The following is a 19314-nucleotide window of genomic DNA, read 5'->3' on the forward strand; positions in this document are numbered from 1 at the left end:
CCCTCAACCTAACACTAAGCCTATCCCTAACACTAAACCTCACACTAAACCTAAACCTCACCCTAGCCCTCAGCCTAACCCTAATCCTAACCCTAAACCTCACCCTAAACCTAACCTTCAACCTAACCCTAACCCTCACCCTCACCTAACCCTCACCCTAAACCTAAACCTAACCCTCACCCTAACCTTCACCATAACCCTAACCCTTACCTTAACCGTAACCATAACCCTAACCCTTACATTAAAACTAAGCCTAACCCTAAACCTAATCCTTACCCTAACCCACACCCTCACCCTCAGCCTCACCTTAACCCTAACTCTAAACCTAAACCTCACACTCAACCTAACCCTAATTCAAACCCTAACCCTAACCCTAAACCTCACCCTAACCATAACCCTCACCCTCACCCTCACTGTAACCCTAACCCGAAACCTAACAATAACCCTAAAACTAAACCTAACCCTCACCCTAACCATGACCCTCATCCTAAACCTAACACTCACCCTAACACTTACCCTCAAGCTTAACCTAACCCTAACTCTAACACTAACCCTAACAGTAAACCTAACTCTCACCCTAACCCTAAACCTCACCCTACCCCTAACCCTCACCCTCACCCTAGCCCTCACCCTAACCCTAATTCAAACCCTAACCCTCACCCTAACCCTAACCCTCATCCTCACCCTAAACCTCACACTAAACATAACCATAATCCTCAATATAACCCTCACCCTCACCCTAACCCTCACCATAACCCTTATCCTAACCCTCACACTAATAGTAACCCTCACCCTGAGGGGAACACTCACACTCAGCCTAATCCTCAGCTTAACTCTTACCATCATGCTCACCCTAACCCTCACCCTAACCCTAACCCTCATCCTAACACTCACCCTAACCCTAATCCTATCCATCAACCTAACACTAACCCTCACCGTCACCCTCAGCCTAACCCTAAGCCTAAGCCTGAGCCTAACCCTAATCCTCACCCTCACCCTAGCCCTCACCCTAAACCTAATCCTAACCTTAATCCTCATCCTAACCCTCATCCTAACCCAAACACTAACCATAACCCAATACCTATTCCTCACCCCCAAACTAACCCTCAGCCTAACCCTACCCCTAACCCTCAACCTAACCCTAACCCTCACCCATACATTAACCCTAACCCTAACCCTCACCCTAACCCTAAAACTAACCCAAACCCTAAACCTCACACTAAACCTAACCCTAAACTTAACCCTCAACCTCAGCCTCACCCTCACCACAAACTTAACCCAAACCAAAACACTTACAATAACCCGAATTTTAACACTATCCCTAAAAGTAATCCTCACCCCCACCCTCACCCTCAGCCTAACCCTAAGCCTAACCTAGGCCTAACCCTAACCCTCACCATAAACCTAAACCTAACCCTAACCCTAATCCTAAACCTAACCCTAATAATCAGCCACACCCTCACCCTAACCCAAACCCTAGCCCTAACCGTCACCCTAACCAAAAGTCTAAACCTAACCCTAAACCTAATGCTCACACTCACACTCACCCTAACCCTAATCCTAAACATAACCCTATCCTTAACCCTAACCCTCACCCTAACACTGACCATAGCCCTCACCCTAACACTAATCCTAACCCTAAACCTCATCCTAACCCTCACCCTAAGCCTAAACCTAACACTAATCCTAACTCTAACCCTAAAGCTCACCCTCACCCTAACCCTAACCGTAACTCTAAACCAAACCCTAAACCTAAACCTCATCCTAACCCCAACCCTAAACCTCACCCTCGCCCTAGCCCTAACCCTAACTCTAACCCAAAACCTAAACCTAAACCTCATCCTAACCCCAACCCTAAACCTCACCCTTACCTTCACCATAACTGTAACCCTAACCCTAACCCTAACAATAACCTAACCCTAAACCTCACCCTAACACTAACCCTAACCCTCACCCTCTTCCTAGCCCTCACCCTAAGCCTAACCCTCATCCTCACCCTAAACCTCACACTAACCCTAACACTAATCCTCAATCTAACCCTGACCCTCACCCTAACACTTACCCTAACCCTCACCCTAACACTAACCCTCACCCTTACCATAACCCTCACCCTTGGCCTAACACTCACCTTTACCCTTACCGTCACCCCCACCCTAAACTTCACCCTGACCCTAAACCTCACCCTAAACCTCACCCTAAACATAAGTCTACCCCTAAACCTCACCCTCACACTAACCCTAATTCTAACCATAACCCTAACACTTAAGCTCACCCTAACCCTAACCATCACCCTCACCCTCACAGTAACCGAAACCCTAACCCTAACCCTAACAATAACCCTCACCCTAAACCTAACCCTCAACCTAAAACTTACCCTCACCCTAACACTAACCCTTACCCTAACACTAACCCTCACACTAACCCTAGCCCTCACCCTAATGCTAAATCTCACTCTAACCCTAACCCTAACTCTAACCCTGACCATCACCCTAACGCTAATTCTAACCCTCACCCTCACCCTAACCCTAATCCTCATCCTCACCCTAAACCTCACACTAACCATAATCCTCATCCTCACCCTAAACCTCACACTAACCATAAACCTAATCCTCAATCTAACCCTCACCCTAACCATAACTCTCAACCTTATCTTAACACTCACCCTCAGCCTAACCCTAATACTCATCCTCACCCTAAACCTCACACTAAACCTAACATTAATCCTCAATATAAGCCTCACCCTAACCAGAAACCGAACCTTTACCCTAAACCTCACCCTAACCCTAACCCTAACACTAACCCTAACTCTAACCCTAACCCTAACCCTAAACCTCATCCTAAATCTAACCCTAACCCTCACCCTCACCGAAACTGTAACCGTAACCCTAACCCTAACAATAAACATATCCCTAACCCTCAGCCTAACAATAACCCTCACCGTAACCCAAAATCTCACCCTAACACTTACCCTCACCCCAACACTAACCCTAACCCTAACACTAACCCTCACACTAACCCTAACCCTAAACCTAACCCTAAACCTCAACCTAACCCTCACCCTCACCCTTACCCTAACAATAACACTAACCCTAACCCTAACCATCAACCTAACCCCAATCCTAAACCTAACCCTCACCCTCAGCCTAACCCTAAGTCTCAGCGTAACCCTAAGTCTAAACCTAACCCTGACCCTATCCCTCACACTCACCCTCACCCAAACCCTAAACCTAAACCTAACTCTATCCCTAAACTTCAACCTAACCCTCACCCTCACCCTGACATTAACACTAACCCTAACCCTAAACCTCACCTTAACCCTCCCCCTAACCCTAACTCTAACCCTAAACCTCACCCATACCCTAACCCTAAACCTAACCCTAACCCTAAACATAACCCTAAACCACACCCTACCCTAACCCTCACCCTCACCCTCAACCTAACCGTAACTCTAACCCTAACCCTAAAAATAACACTAACCCTAACTCTAAACCTAACCATAACCCTCATCCTCAGCCTCACCTTCTCGGCAAACGTAACCCTAACCATAGCACTAACGATAAACCTAAAACTAAACCTAACCCTAATCCTCAACCCCACCCTCACCCTCAGCCTAACCCTAAGCCTAACCCTAACCTTAACCCTCACTGTAACCCTAACCCTAACCCTAACCCTAAACCTAACCCTAAACCTAACCCTAATCCTCAGCCTCACCTTCACCCTAACCCAAACTATAAACCTAATCCTCACCCTTACCGTAAGCCTAAACCTAAACCTAACCCTAACCCTCATCCTCACCCTCACCCTAACCCTAATCCTAAACCTATCCCTATCACTAACCCTAAACCTCAACCTAACCCTCACCCTAGCCCTCATCCTAACCCTAAACCTAACACTCACCCTCACCCTAGCCCTCACCCTAAACCTAATTCTAACCCTCACCCTCATCCTAACACTAACCCTCATCCTCACCCTAAACCTCACACTAACCCTAAACTGAATACTCAATCTAAACCTAACCCTAACCCTAACCCTAAACCTTAACCTAACCCTAAACTTAACCAAACCCTCACACTTATCTTAACCCTCATCCTCAGCCTAAATCTCACCTTTACCCTTACCATCATAATCACCATAACCATCACCCTAACACTAAATCTCATGCTAACCCTCACCCTAACCGTAAACCTACCCAGGACCATAACCCTAACCCTCACCCTCAACCTCATGCTCAGCCTAAAACTAAGCCTAAGCCGTAGCCTAACCCTCACCCTCACCCTAGCCCTCACCCTAACCCTAATCCGAACCATAAACCATATTCTATTCCTCACCGTAACCCAAAGCCTAACCATCACCCTAACCCTAATCATCACCCAAACTCACCCTCAGCCTAACCCTAAGCCTAAGCCTAACCCTAACCCTAACCCTCACACTCACCCTCACCCTAAGCCTTATCCGAACCCTAACACTAACCCTAAACCTAAGCCTCAACCTAACCCTCACCCTAACCTTAACCCTAACACTAACCCTAATCCTAACCCTCGAAATAACCCTACCCCTAAACCTAAATCTAAACCTAAACCTCACCCTCCCCCTAACCCTATTCCTAACCCTATCCATAACCCTAACACTCTCCCTAACTCTCAACCTAAACCTAACCCTAAAACTAACCCTAACCCTAATCCTCAACCTAAACCTCCCGCTAACCCAAAGTCTAACCCTAAACCTCACCCTCACCCAAAACCTAACTCTGACCCTCACCCAAATCCTAAACCTCACACTAACCATAACACTGACCTTCACCCTCACCCTCACCGCAACCCAAACCCTAAACCTAAACCTAACAGTAACCCTAACACTAATCCTAACCCTCACCCTAACCATAAACCTCACCCTAACCCAAAACATCACCCTAACACTTACCCTCACCCTAAAACTAACCCTAACCCTAACACTAAACATCGCACTAATCCTAACCCTAACCTAACCCTAAACCTCAACCTGACCCTCACCCTCACTCTAACCCTAACACTGACCCTCACCCTAACCCTCACCCTAGCCCTCCCCCTAAACCTATATCTAATCCTAAAACTCACCCTCACACTAACATTAACCTTAACCCTAACCCTAAACCCCAATCTAACCCTAATCCTAACCCTCAACCTCACCCTCACCCTCACCTTAACTCTAACCCTAATCCTAACAATAACAATAACCCTAACCATAACCCTAAACCTAACCCTAAGCCTCAGCCTTACCCTCACCCTAAAACTAACCCTAACTCTAACGCTCACACTCACCCTCACCCTAACCCTAATCCTAAACCTAACACTATCCCTAACCCTAACTCTCACCCTAAGCCTCACCTTAGCCTTTAGCCTAACACTAATCCCAACCCTAAACCTCATGGTACCCCTCACCCTAACCCTAAACCTAACCGTCACCCTAACCCTAACCCTAACCCTCACCCTCATGCTCACCCTAAGCCTAAGCCTAAGCCTAACCCGAACCCTAACCCTCACCCTAACCCTAACCCTAACACTAACCCTAACATTATCCGTAAACCTCACTCTCACCCTAACCCTAACACTGACCCTAACCCTAAACCGAAACCTCTTCCTAACCCTAACACTCACGCTCACCGTAACCGTAACCCTAAACCTAACCCTAAGAATAAGCTTAACCCTAATCCTCACCCTTAACATAACCCTCACCATAACACTAACCCTCACCCTAACATTTACCCTCACCCTAACACTAAACCTACACATAACACAAACACTCACACTAACCCTAACCAACACGCTAACCCTTAACCTCACCCTAATCCTAACCCTAACCCTCATCCTAACCCTAACCCTCATCCTCACCATAAACTTCACACTAACCGAACACTAATCCTCAATCTAACCATCACTCTCATTCTAACCCTAACCCTAACCCTCACTCTAAACCTAACCCTCACCCTAAAACTCACCCTAACCCTAACTCTAACCCAAAGCCTCACACTCACCTTAACCCTAACCCTCACCCTAATCCTCACACTACCTTAACTCTACTCCTAAACCTCACCCTAACCCTAACCCTCATGCTCACCCTCTCCCTCAGCGAAACCCTAAGCCTAACCCTAACCCTAAACCTAAACCTGACCCTAACCCTAACCCTCATTCTCACCCTCTCCCTCAGCGAAACCCTAAGTCTAACCGGAACCCTAACCCTAACCCTCACACTAACACTAAACCTTACCCTACTCCTAATCCAAACCCTAAGCCTAACCCTCACCCTCACCATAACACTCACCCTATCCCTAAATCTAACACTAACCCTCACCCTAAACCTCACCCTAACCGTCGCCCTCACCCTAACTCTAAAACCTAAACCTCACCCTCACCCTAACACTAACGCTAAACCTCACCCGAACCCTAACCCTCACCCTCACCCACAACCTCACCGCAACTCTAACACTAAACCTAACAATAACACTAAAACTCGACCAAACCCTAACCCTAAAAATAACCCTAACCCTAACCCTTATGCTCATCCTCTCCCTCAGGGAAACACTAAGCCTAACCCTAACCCTAAACCTAAACCTCATCCTAACCCTAACCGTAATAATAACCCTAACCCTAACCTTAAAGATACCCCAACCCTACCCCTAACACTAACACTAAACCTAACCCTAAACCTAACCATAACCCTCACCCTAACCCTAACATTACCCTAACACTAACCCTAATCCTCAACCTCACCCTAGCCCTCACCCTAACCCTAACCCTCATCCTCACCCTAAACCTCACCCTAACCCTAACACTAATACTCAATCTAACCCTCACCCTCACCTTAACCCTAACCCTTATCCTTACCATAACCCTCACCCTAGGACTAACACTCATCTTTAAACTTGCGGTCACCCCCAACTTAACCCTCACCCTAACCTTAAGCCTCACCCTAACCCTCACCCTAACCCTAACTCTAACCCTCAACCTCACCCTAACCCTAACCCTAACTCTAACCTTAATCTTAACACTAAAAACCTCTCCCTAAACTTAACCCTAAACCTCACCCTCACCATAACCATAACCCTAACCCTAACCCTAACAATAACCCTAACCCTAACCCTAACCCTAATCCTAACCCTCACAATCACCCTCACCTTAATCCTAACCCTAACCCTCACCCTAACCCTAACCCTCACCCTTCCGTAACCCTAACCCTCACCCTATCCATAATCCTGACCCTAACCCTCATCATAACCCTCCCAATAAACCTAACCCTAACCCTCAACCTAACCCTAACCCTCTCCCTCACCATCACACTCAGCCTAAACCTTAGCCTAACACTAAACCTAAACCTAACCTTCACCCTCACCCTAACTCTAAAACTAACCCTAACCCTAACCATCACACTTACCCTCCCCCTAACCCTATATCTAACCCTAAACCTCACCCTCACCCTAACCATAACCCTAACCCTAAACCCCACCCTAACCCTAAAGCTAACCCTCACCCCCACCCTTACCTTCACTGTAACTATAACCCTAACCCTAACAATAACACTAACCCTAACCGTAATCATCTCCCTAACCTTAATCCTTACACCCACACTCAAGCTCAGCCTAAACCTAAGCCTAAGCCTAACTCTCATCCTAACCCTCACACTCACATTCACCCTAACCCTAATCCTAAACCTAACCCTATCCCTAAACCTCAACCTAACCCTAAACCTAACACTAACCCTAGCCCTCAACCTTACCCTAATCCTCCCCCCTAAACCTAAATCTATCCCTAAACCTCACCCTACCCTAACGCTAACCCTAACCCTAAAATTAAACCTCACCTTAACCCTAATCCTCACCCTCACCTCAACCTCACTGTAACGCTAACCCTAACCCTAACAATAACACTATCCCTAACACTAACCCTAACCCAAACCCGAACCATAACCCTCACCCTCCGCCTCACCCTCACTGCAAATTTAACCATAACCATAACACTAACATAACCCTAAGCCTAACCCTAACCCTCACCCTAACCCTAACGCTAACCCTAACCCTCAAACTAACCCTCACCCTAACACTAATCCTAACTATAACCTTAACCCTAACCGTAAACCTCAACCTAAACCTCACCCTAAACTATACCCTAACACTAACCCTAACCCTAACCCTAACCCTTGACCTAACGCTCCCACTAACCCTAAATATAACCCTGAAACTAACCCTCACTCTAACCCAAATCCTAACCCTAACCCTCAACCTAACCCTAACCCTCAACCTAACCGTAACTCTAACCCTCACCCAAACTCTAACCCTAACCCTAAACCTCACCCAAACTCTAACCCTAAACCTCACCCTCACCCTAGTCCTCACCCTAACCCTAATCCTAACCTTAATCCTCATCCTAACCCTCACCCTAACCCTAACCATAACCCTCACCCTAATCCTAAGCCTAACCCTAATCCTCATCCTAACCCTAACCCTCACGCTCACCATAACCCTAACCCTAACATTCACCCTAACCATAAATTTAACCCGAACACTAACTATCACCCAAACCCTAACCCTAACCCTCACCCTCACCCTCATCCACACCATCAGCCTAACCCTAAGCCTAAACCTAACCCTAACCCTCAAACTCACCCTAATCCTTACCCTAATCCTAATCCTAACACTAAGCCTAACCCTCAACCTCACTCTAACCCTCACTGTAACCCTAACTCTAACACTAACCCTAACCCTAACGCTCCTCCTCAGCCTCACCCTAACCCTAAACCTAACACTAAACCTCACACTAACCCTAACCCTAACCTCACCCTAACCCTAAGTCTAACCCTAACCCTAAAACTAAAAACCTCACCTTACCCCTAACCCTAACCCTCACCCTCACCCTCTCAGTAACCGTAACCCTAACCCTAAACCTCACAATAACCCTAACCCTAACCCTAATCCTAACCCTCACCCTGACCCTTAACCTAATCTTAACCCTAACCCTCACCCTAAACCTAACCCTCACCCTTACCGTAACCCTAACCCTCATCCTAAGCCTCACCCTAAACCTAAAACTCACCATAACACTAACCTTAAAACACACCCTCACATTATCCCTCACCCTAGCCCTCACCCTAACCCTAATCCTCACCCTAATCCTCATCCTAAACCTCACCCTAACCCTCACCCTAACCCTAACCCTCAACCTAACCGTCACCTTCACCCTAAACTTAACCTGAACACTAACTCTCAACCTAACCTTAACCCTAACACTAACCCTAACCCTAACCCTTAACCTCAATTTAACCCTCCCCCTAACCCTAAATTTAACCCTAAAACTAACCCTCACCCTAACGCAAATCCTAACCCTAACCCTCAACCTAACCCTAACCCTCACCCTTACCGTAACCCTAACCCTCATCCTAATCCTCACCCTAAACCTAAACCTCACCCTAACACTAACCCTAACCCTCCCCCTCACCCTAGCCCTCACCCTAACCCTAATCCTAACACTAATCCTCATGCTAAACCTCACCCTAACACTAACCCTAACCCAAACCCTAACTCTCAACCTAACCCTAAACCTCTTGCTCAACGTAACCATAACCCTCACCCTCACCCTCACCCTAAACTTAACCTGAACACTAACTCTCACCCTAACCCTCAACCTCACCCTCAGTGTAACCCTAAGACTAACACTAAACCTAACCCTAACCCTCACACTCACCCTAAACCTTAAACTAATAATATGCCTAACCCTAACATTAACCCTCACCCTCAGCCTCAACTTAAACCTAACCTTAACCGAAACCTCACCCACACCCCAAACCTAACCCTAACCCTAACCCTAAACCTCAGCCAAACCCTAACCCTAAACCACACCCTCACCATAGCCCTCACCCTAACCCTAATCCTAAACATCACCCTCACCCTAGTCCTCACCCTAACCCTAATCCTAACCCTACCCTCAATCTAACCCTCACCATAATCCTAACACTAACCCTCACCCTAACCCTAAACCTCAGTCTCAGCCTAAACCTAAGCCTAACCCTAAGCCTAACCTAACCTATCCCTAACCCTCACACTCACCCACACACTCACCCTCACCATAAGTCTAAACTTAAACATAACCCTAACCCTAAACCTCACCCTAACCGTAAACCTCACCCTAACCCTAACCCTCACCTTAAACCTCCCCCTAAACCTATATCTACCCCTAAACCTCACCCTCACCCTAACCCTAACCCTAACCCTAACCCAAACCCCACCCTAACCCTAACCCTAACCCTCACCCTCAACCTCAAGGTAACTCTAACCCTAACCCAAACAATAACACTAATCTTAACCCTAATCCTCACCCCCACCATCACCCTCAGCCTAACCCTAACACTAACCCTAACACTCACCGTAACCCTAACCATAACCCAAACCCTAACACTAACCCTAACCCTAAACCAAACCCTAAACCTAACCCTAATCCTCCCCCTCCCCCTCACTCTAACCCAAACCCAAACCCTAACCCTCCCCTATCCCTAAGCCTAACCCTAACACTAACCCTAATGCTCACACTCACTCATCCTAACCCAAATCCTAAACCTAACCGTATCCCTAAGCTTAAAACTCAGCCTAACCCTCAACCTAGCCCTCACACTAAACCTAATCCTAACTCTCAACCTTATCTTAACCTTCACCCTCAGCCTAAACCTCACCTTTACTCTTAACATCATCCTCAACCTAACCCTCACCCTAAACCTAAACCTCATCTTAACACTCACCCTAACCATAAACCTAATCCTAATCCTAATCCTAATCCTAACCCTCACCCTCACCCTAGCCCTCACCCTAACCTTAACCCTAACACTAAACCTCACCCTAACACTAACCCTAACCATCCCCCTAACCCTAAATCTCACCCTAACACTAACCCTAAACCTCAACCTCACCCTATCCCTATCCCTAACCCTAAACCTCATACTCACCCTAAACCTCACAATAACCCTAACACTAATCCTCAATCTAAACCTTACCCTCACCCTAAACCTAACCCTAATCATCACCCTAACACTAACACTAACCCTTACTTTAATCCTCACCTTCAGCCTTAACCTCAACTTTACCATTACCATCACCCCCACCCTAACCCTCAGCCTGACCCAAACCCTGATTCTAACCCTAACTCTACCCCTAAACCTCACCCTCAACCTAACCCTAACCCTAACCCTCACCCTAACCTTAACCCTAACCATAAACCTAACCGTAATCCTCACCCCCACCCTCACCCTGAGCCTAACCGTAAGCCTAATCCTAACCCTAACCCTAACCCTCACACTCACCCTCACCCTAACCTTAACCCTAACACTAACCATAACCCTAACCCTAAACCTCAACCTAACCCTCCCCCTAACCGTAAATCTAACCCTAAAACTAACGCCTCACCCTAACCCAAATCCTAACCCTAACCCTAAACCTAACCCAACCCTCACCCTCACCGTAACTCTAACCCACATCCTAAACCTCACACAAACCCTAACCCTAATCCTAAACCTCATCCAAACACTAACCCTAACCCTCACCTTCATGCTAGCCCTCAACCTAACCCTAATCCTAACCCAAATCATCATCCAAAACCTCACTCTAACCCTAACCTTAACCCTCAGGCTGACCGTAACCATAACCCTAAAACTCACCCTAACCCGTAACGTAACACAAACCCTAACACTAACCCTAACCCTAACCCTAAACCTCACCCTAACCCTAACCCTAAACCTCAACCTCATGCTAGCCCTCACACTAATCCTAATCCTAACACTAACCCTCATCCTAACCCTCACCCTAACACTAACCCTAACACTCACCATCACCCTCACCCTAACTCTAAACCTAACCCTAACCCTCAACCTAACCCTAAACCACACCCTCACTGTAACCCTTACCCTATCCCTCACGTTAACCCTAAACTTAACCCGAACCCTAGCTCTCACCCTAACCCTAACCCTAACCCTCACGCTAAACCTAACCCTCATCCTCACCCTCACGCTCAGCCTAACCCTAAACCTAAGCCTAACCCTAACCCTCACACTAACCCTAACAATAACCATAATCCTAACCCTCACCCAAACCCTAACCCTAACCATAAATCTCACTCAAACACTAACCCTAAACCTCCCCCTCACCCTAGCCCTCAACCTATCCCTAAGCCTAACCCTAACCCTAACCCTCACACTCACCCTAACACTAACCCTAATCCTAACCCTAACCCTAACCTAACCCTCACCCTCACCCTAACACTCACCTTAAGCCCAAACCTAAAATTAATCCTAACCCTAACCCTAACCCTAAACCTCACCCTAGCCCTTAAACTAACCCTAATCCTAAAACTAACCCTCATCCTAACTCTCCCCCTAAACCTAACCATAACCATAACACTAACCCTAATCCTCACTGCCACCCTCACCCTCAGCCTATCCTTAAGCCTAAGCCTAACCCTAACCCTCACCCTCACCCTCATCTTAAACTTAACCCTAACCCTAACCCTGACCCTAAACCTCAACCTACCCTCACCCTAACCTTAAAATGAACACTAACCCTAACATTAACCCTCCACCTAACCCTAAATCTAACCCGAAACCTCATCATCGTCCTAACCCTAATCCTAGACCTAACCCTAATCCTCACCCTAAACCTAACCCTATACCTCACCCTCACACTCACCCTCACCAAAACTCTAACACTAACCGTAACAATAACACTAATCCTAAACCTAAACCTAACCTTAACCCTAACCCTAATCCTAACACTCACCCTCACTCCAAATCTAATCCTAACCCTAACCCTCAACCTAACCCTAACCCTCACCCTCACTGTAAACCTAACCCTCATCCTAACCCTCACCCTAACCCTTACGCTAATCCTAAACCTTACCCTAACACTAACCCTAATCCTCACCCTCACCCAAGCCCTCACCCTAACCCTAATCCTAACCCTAATCCTAACCCCAACCCTGACCCTAACCCTCACCCTCAGCTTCACCCTCAGCCTAAACCTAAGACTAAGCATAACCCTAACCCTAACCGTCACACTCACCCTAACCCTTACCCTAATCATAAACCTAAACCTCAGCCTAACCCTCACACTCACCCTAACCCTAACTCTGACACTAACCTTAACCCTAAACCTCAACCTCAGCCTCACCCTAACCATAACCCTAACACTAACCCTAATCCTAAACGTCACCCTAACAGTCCCCCTAACCCTACCTCTAACCCCAAACCTCACCCTCACCCTAAACCTAACCCTAACCCTAACCCTAAACCTCACCCTAACCCTAACCCTCAACGAAACCCTAACCGTCACACTCTCCAGAACCCTCATCCTCACTCTAACACCCACCCTCACCCTAAACATAAGCCTAACCCTAACCCTCACCATAACCGTAAACCTAACCCTCACACTAAGAGTAACCCTAACCCTCACCCTCACCCCAACCCTCACCCTTACCTTATCCTCACCCTAACCCTAACCCTCACACTAACTCTAAACTTAACTAACCCTAACCCTCACCCTACCCCTCACCCTAACTATAACCCTAACCCTAACACTCAACCTCACCCTAATCCTAACCCTTAACCACACCCTCACCCTAACCCTCAGCATTACCTTAAGCCTCACCCTAACCTTAACCCTAACCCATACCCTAACCCTAATGGTCATCCTCACCCTAACCCTCACCCTCATTCTGCACATCACCCAAAACCTAACCCTCACACTAACCCTAACACTCACCCTAACACTCACCCTAACCCTAACCTCCAACCTAACACTAACCCTCAACCTAAACCTAACGCTAACCCTCACCCTAACCCTAACTCTCACCCTAAGCCTTACTGTCACTCTAACCCTAACCCTCACACTATCCCTAATCCTCACCCTAACCCTAACACTACCCCTCACCCTAACCCTCACCCTAACCATAACCCCAAACCTAACCCTCACCCTTACCGTCACCCTCACCGTCACCCTAACCCTCACCCTTACCCTCACCCTAAACCTAACTCTAACCCTAACCCTTACCCTCAGCCTAACCCTCAACCTGAACGTTCACCTCACCCTCACGCTAACCCTAAACCTCACCCTAACCCTAACCCTAACCCTAAACCTCACCCTAGCCCTCACCTTAACCATAATTCTAACCCTAACCCTTAACATAACCCTAACAATCATCCTCACCCTAAACCTCACATTAACCCTAACCCTAATCCTCAATCTAACCCTCACCCTAACCCTAACCCGAATCCTTACCCTAACCCTCACTCTAACCCTAACACTCACCCTTATCTTAACCCTCACCCTCAGCCTAACCCTCACCTTTACCCTTACCATCACCCTCACCCTAACCCTAACCCGAATTCTTACCCTAACCCTCACTCTAACCCTAACACTCACCCTTATCTTAACCCTCACCCTCAGCCTAACCCTCACCTTTACCCTTACCATCACCCTCACCCTAACCCTAACCCTAAACCTCACCCTCACCCTCATGCTCAGCGTAACACTAACCCTATCACTATTCCTAACCCTAAAATTCACCCTCACCCTAACCATCAGCCTAATTCTTACCCTCACATTAATCCTAAACCTAACCCCAACCCTAACTCTCACACTAACCCTAACCATAACCCTAACCCTCACCCTTAACCTAAACCTCACCCTAAACCTTAACCTCATCCTCACCCTAAACCTCACACTAAACCTAACCCTCACCCTAACTCTAACCCTAACCATCACCCTCACCATTACCATCACACTAACACTAACCCTAACCCTCACACTAACCCTAAAACTCACCCTAACCCTAAACCTCACCCTCAAGCTCACCTTAACCCTAAACCTAATCCTCACCCTAACCTTCACTCCAACCCTAATGCTAATTCTAACACTCACCCTAACCCTAACGCTATCACTTACCCACACGATAAACCTAAACCTAACCCTAACCCTCACCCTCAACGTAACCCTCAACCTAACCCTAACCCTAACCCTAACACTAACCCTAACTCTAACACTAACACTAACCCCCACCCTAACACTAATCCTTACCCTAACACTAACCCTAACCCTCACCTAACCCTCAGCCTAACCCTAACCCTAACCCTGACCCTTACCCTAACCCTAACCCTCACCCTAACCCTAACCTTCACCTTAAACCTTACGCTCAACCTAACACTAAGCCTAACCCTAACACCAACCTTCCCACTAACCCTAACCATCAGCCTAAGCCTAACCCTCACCCTAAACCTAACCCTAACCCTAAACCTCACTCTCACCTTAGCCCTCACACTAACCCTATTGCTAACCCTAACCCTCACCCTAACACTCACCGTCACCCTTACCGTAACCCTCACCCTCATCAAAAATCTCACCCTTACTTTTATATTACCCTCACCCTAACCCTCACCTTAGCCCTAACCCTAACCCTAACCTTCACAATAACCCTAACCCTCACTCAAACTTTAACCCTAACACTCACCTTAAACCTCATCCTAACCCTAACCCTAAACCTAAACCTAAACCTAAACCTCACCCTAACCCTAACCCTCACCCTCAACGTAACCATAAACCTAACCATAACCCTAAAAATAACACTAACCCTAACCCTCAACCTAAACCTAACCCTCACCCTCACCGTAAACTTAAACCTAACACTAACACTTACCGTCACCCTAACACTAACGCTAACCCTAACCCTCACACTCACCCTAACCCTCAAGCTAAACCTTACCCTCACCCTAACCTTCATCCTAACCCTCACCCTATTCCCAACCCTAACGCTCAAACTAACCCTAAACCTCACCCTCAACCTCACCCTCAGCCTAACCCTAAACCTAACCCTAACCCTAACCCTACCCCTCATCCTAACTCTCAACCTAACCCTAAACCTAACCCTGATACTAATCCTAACCCTAACTCTAACCCTCACCTGCACCCTTACACTCACTTTCACCCTTAAACTTACATTAAACCTAACCCTCACCCACACCCTAACCCTCAGTCTCACCCTCACCCTCACCCTCAGCCTAACCCTAAGCGTAACATTAACCCTATCCCTAACCCTCACACTCACCCTCACCCTAACCCTAACCCTAAGCCTTACCGTCACCCTCAACCTCACCCTAACCCTCAACCTAACCCTAACTCTCACCCTAACCCTGACCCTCACATTAACCCTAACCCTCACCCTAACCCTAACCCTCAACCTCACCCTAACCCTCAACCTAACCCTAACTCTCACCCTAACCCTGACCCTCACATTAACCCTAAACCTCACCCTAACCCTAACCCTCACAGTAACCCTAAACCTCACCCTAAGCATAATCCTACCCCTCACCTTACCCCTCACTCTAACCCTAACCCCAACCCTAAACCTCGCACTCACCGTCACCCTAACACTCACCTTAACCCTAACCCTCACTGAAACCCTAACCCTCACACTCTCCAGAACCCTCATCCTCAAATACTCACCCTCACCCAAAACATAACCCTAACACTAACCCTCACCATAACCGTAACCCTAACCCTCACATTGCGTAACCCTAACCCTCACCCTCACCCCAACCCTCACCCTTACCTTATCCTCACCCTAACCCTAACCCTCACACTAACTCTAACCTTAACTCTAAACCTACCCCTCATTCTACTTCTCACCCTAACTAGAAGCCTAAAACTACACCTAACCCTCACCCTAATCCTAACCCTTAACTTCACCCTCACCCTAACCCTCAGCATTACCTTAACCCTAACCCTAAGTTTAAACCTCACCCATACCCTAACCCTTACTCTCACCCTCACCCTAGCCCTTACCCTCATTCTACACATCACCCTAAGCCTAACCCTCACCCTAACCCTAATCCTATCACTCACCCTAACCCTAACACTCACCCTAAACCTCACCCTAACCCTAACCTCCAACCTAACACTAACCCTCAACCTAACCCTAATGCTAACCCTCACCCTAACCCTAACCCTCACCCTAAGCCTTACTGTCACTCTAACCCTAACCCTCACACTATCCCTAATCCTCACTCTAACCCTAACACTACTCCTCACCCTAACCCTCACCCTAACCCTAACCCCAAACCTAAACCTCACCCTTACCGTCACCCTCACCGTCACCCTAACCTTCACCATTACCCTCACCTTAAACCTAACTCAAACCCTAACCCTTACCCTCAGCCTAACCCTCAACCTGAACCTTAACCTCACCCTCACCCTAACCCTAAACCTCACCTTAACCCTAACTTTAACTCTAAACCTCACCCTAGCCCTCACCCTAACCATAATTCTAACCCTAACCTTCAACCTAACCCTAACCCTCATCCTCACCCTAAACCTCACATTAACCCTAACCCTAATCCTCAATCTAACCCTCACCCTAACCCTAACCCGAACCCTTACCCTAACCCTCACTCTAAGCCTAACACTCACCCTTATCTTAACCCTCAGCCTCAGCCTATCCCAAACCTCAACTTTACACTTACCATCATCCTCACCCTCACCCTAACCCTCACACTAACCCTAACCCTCACCGTAGCCCTCACCCTAACCCTAACCCTAACCCTCACCCTCACCCTAACCCTCACCTTAACCCTTAACCTAACCCTCACCCTAATCCTAACCCTCAACCTTAGGGGAACACTCACCCTCAGCCTAACCTTCACCTTTACTCTTACCATCACTCTCACTCTAACCCTCACCCTAACCCTAACTGTCATCCTAACGCTCACCCTAACCCTAACCCTATTCATCCACCTAACACTAACCCTCACATGCACCCTCACCTCAGCCTAACCCTAAGCCTAAGCCTCACCCTAACCCTAATCCTCACCCTCACCCTAGCTATCAAGCTAAACCTAATCCTAACCCTAACCCTCATCCTAACCCTCACCCTAACCCAAACGCTAAACATCACCCAAAACCTATTCCTCACCTCCAACCTAAGCCTCAGACTAACCCTAACCCTAACCCTCAACCTAACCGTAACCCTCACCGATACAGTAAACCTAACCCTAAACCTCACCCTAACCCTAAACCTAACCCAAACCCTAAACCTCACACTAAACCTAATCCTAACTTTATCCCTCACCCTAGCCCTCAACCTAACCCGAATCCTAACCCTATACCTCATCCTAACCCTCACCCTAAATCTAACCCTCACCCTAACCCTAACCCTCACCCTTACCCTCAGCCTAACCCTAAGCCTAATCCTAAGCCTAACCCTAACCCTCACCCTCACCCACACCCTAACCATAATCCAAAATGTAACCCTATCCATAACCCTAACCCTCACCGTAAACCTCACCCCAACCCTAACTCTAAACCTAAACCTCACCCACACCCTAACCCTAAACCTCACCCTCACCCTCAGCTGAACCCTAACTCTAACTCTAACCCTAATCATAACACTCACCCTAACCATAACCCTCACCCTTATGGTAACCCTGAAACTCAGACTAACTCTAACCTTTAACCTTACCGACACCCTAAACCTAACACTCACCCTAACCCTAAACTTAACCTGAAACCTAACTCTCAAACTAACCCTAACCCTAACATTCACCCTAACCCTAACCCTCACACTCACCCTCTCCCTAACCCTATTCCTAAACCTCACCCTCACCCCAGCCCTCACCCTAAACCTAATCCAAAACCTAACCCTCACCCTAACCCTAAACCTAACACACACCCTCCCCATAACCCTATTCCTAAAACTCACCCTCACCCCAGCCCTCATCCTAACCCTAATCCAAAACCTAACCCTCACCCTAACCCTAAACCTAACACACACCCTCATCCTAACCTTCACACTAACCCTAACCCTAACCCTAACCCTCACTGTAAACCTCACCCTAACCCTATCTCTAACCCTAAACCTCAAACTCACACTGATCCTAACCGTAACCCTAACCCTAAACCTCACCCTAACACTAACTATAAACCTCACCCTCACCCTAGCCCTCACCCTAACCCTAATCCTAAACTTAACCATCATCCTAACCCTCACCCTAACCCTAACCCTAACCCTAACACTAATCCTCACCCTCAACATAACCCTCAGCCTAACCCTAAGCCTAACCCTAAACCTAACCCTAACCCACACACTCACCATCACCCTAACCCTAATCCTAATCATAAACCTAACCCTAAACCTCAACCTATCCCTAAACCTAAAACTAACCCTAACCCTAACCCTCATCCTAAACCTCACCTGAACCCTAACTCTAAAACTAAACCTCACCCTCACCGTAACCCTAACTCTAACCCTAAACCTAACCCTA

The sequence above is a fragment of the Dipodomys merriami genome, unplaced genomic scaffold, assembly GCF_024711535.1.
Source record: "Dipodomys merriami isolate MVZ:Mamm:240054 unplaced genomic scaffold, mDipMer1.0.p SCAF_90, whole genome shotgun sequence".
Classification (NCBI taxonomy): domain Eukaryota; kingdom Metazoa; phylum Chordata; class Mammalia; order Rodentia; family Heteromyidae; genus Dipodomys; species Dipodomys merriami.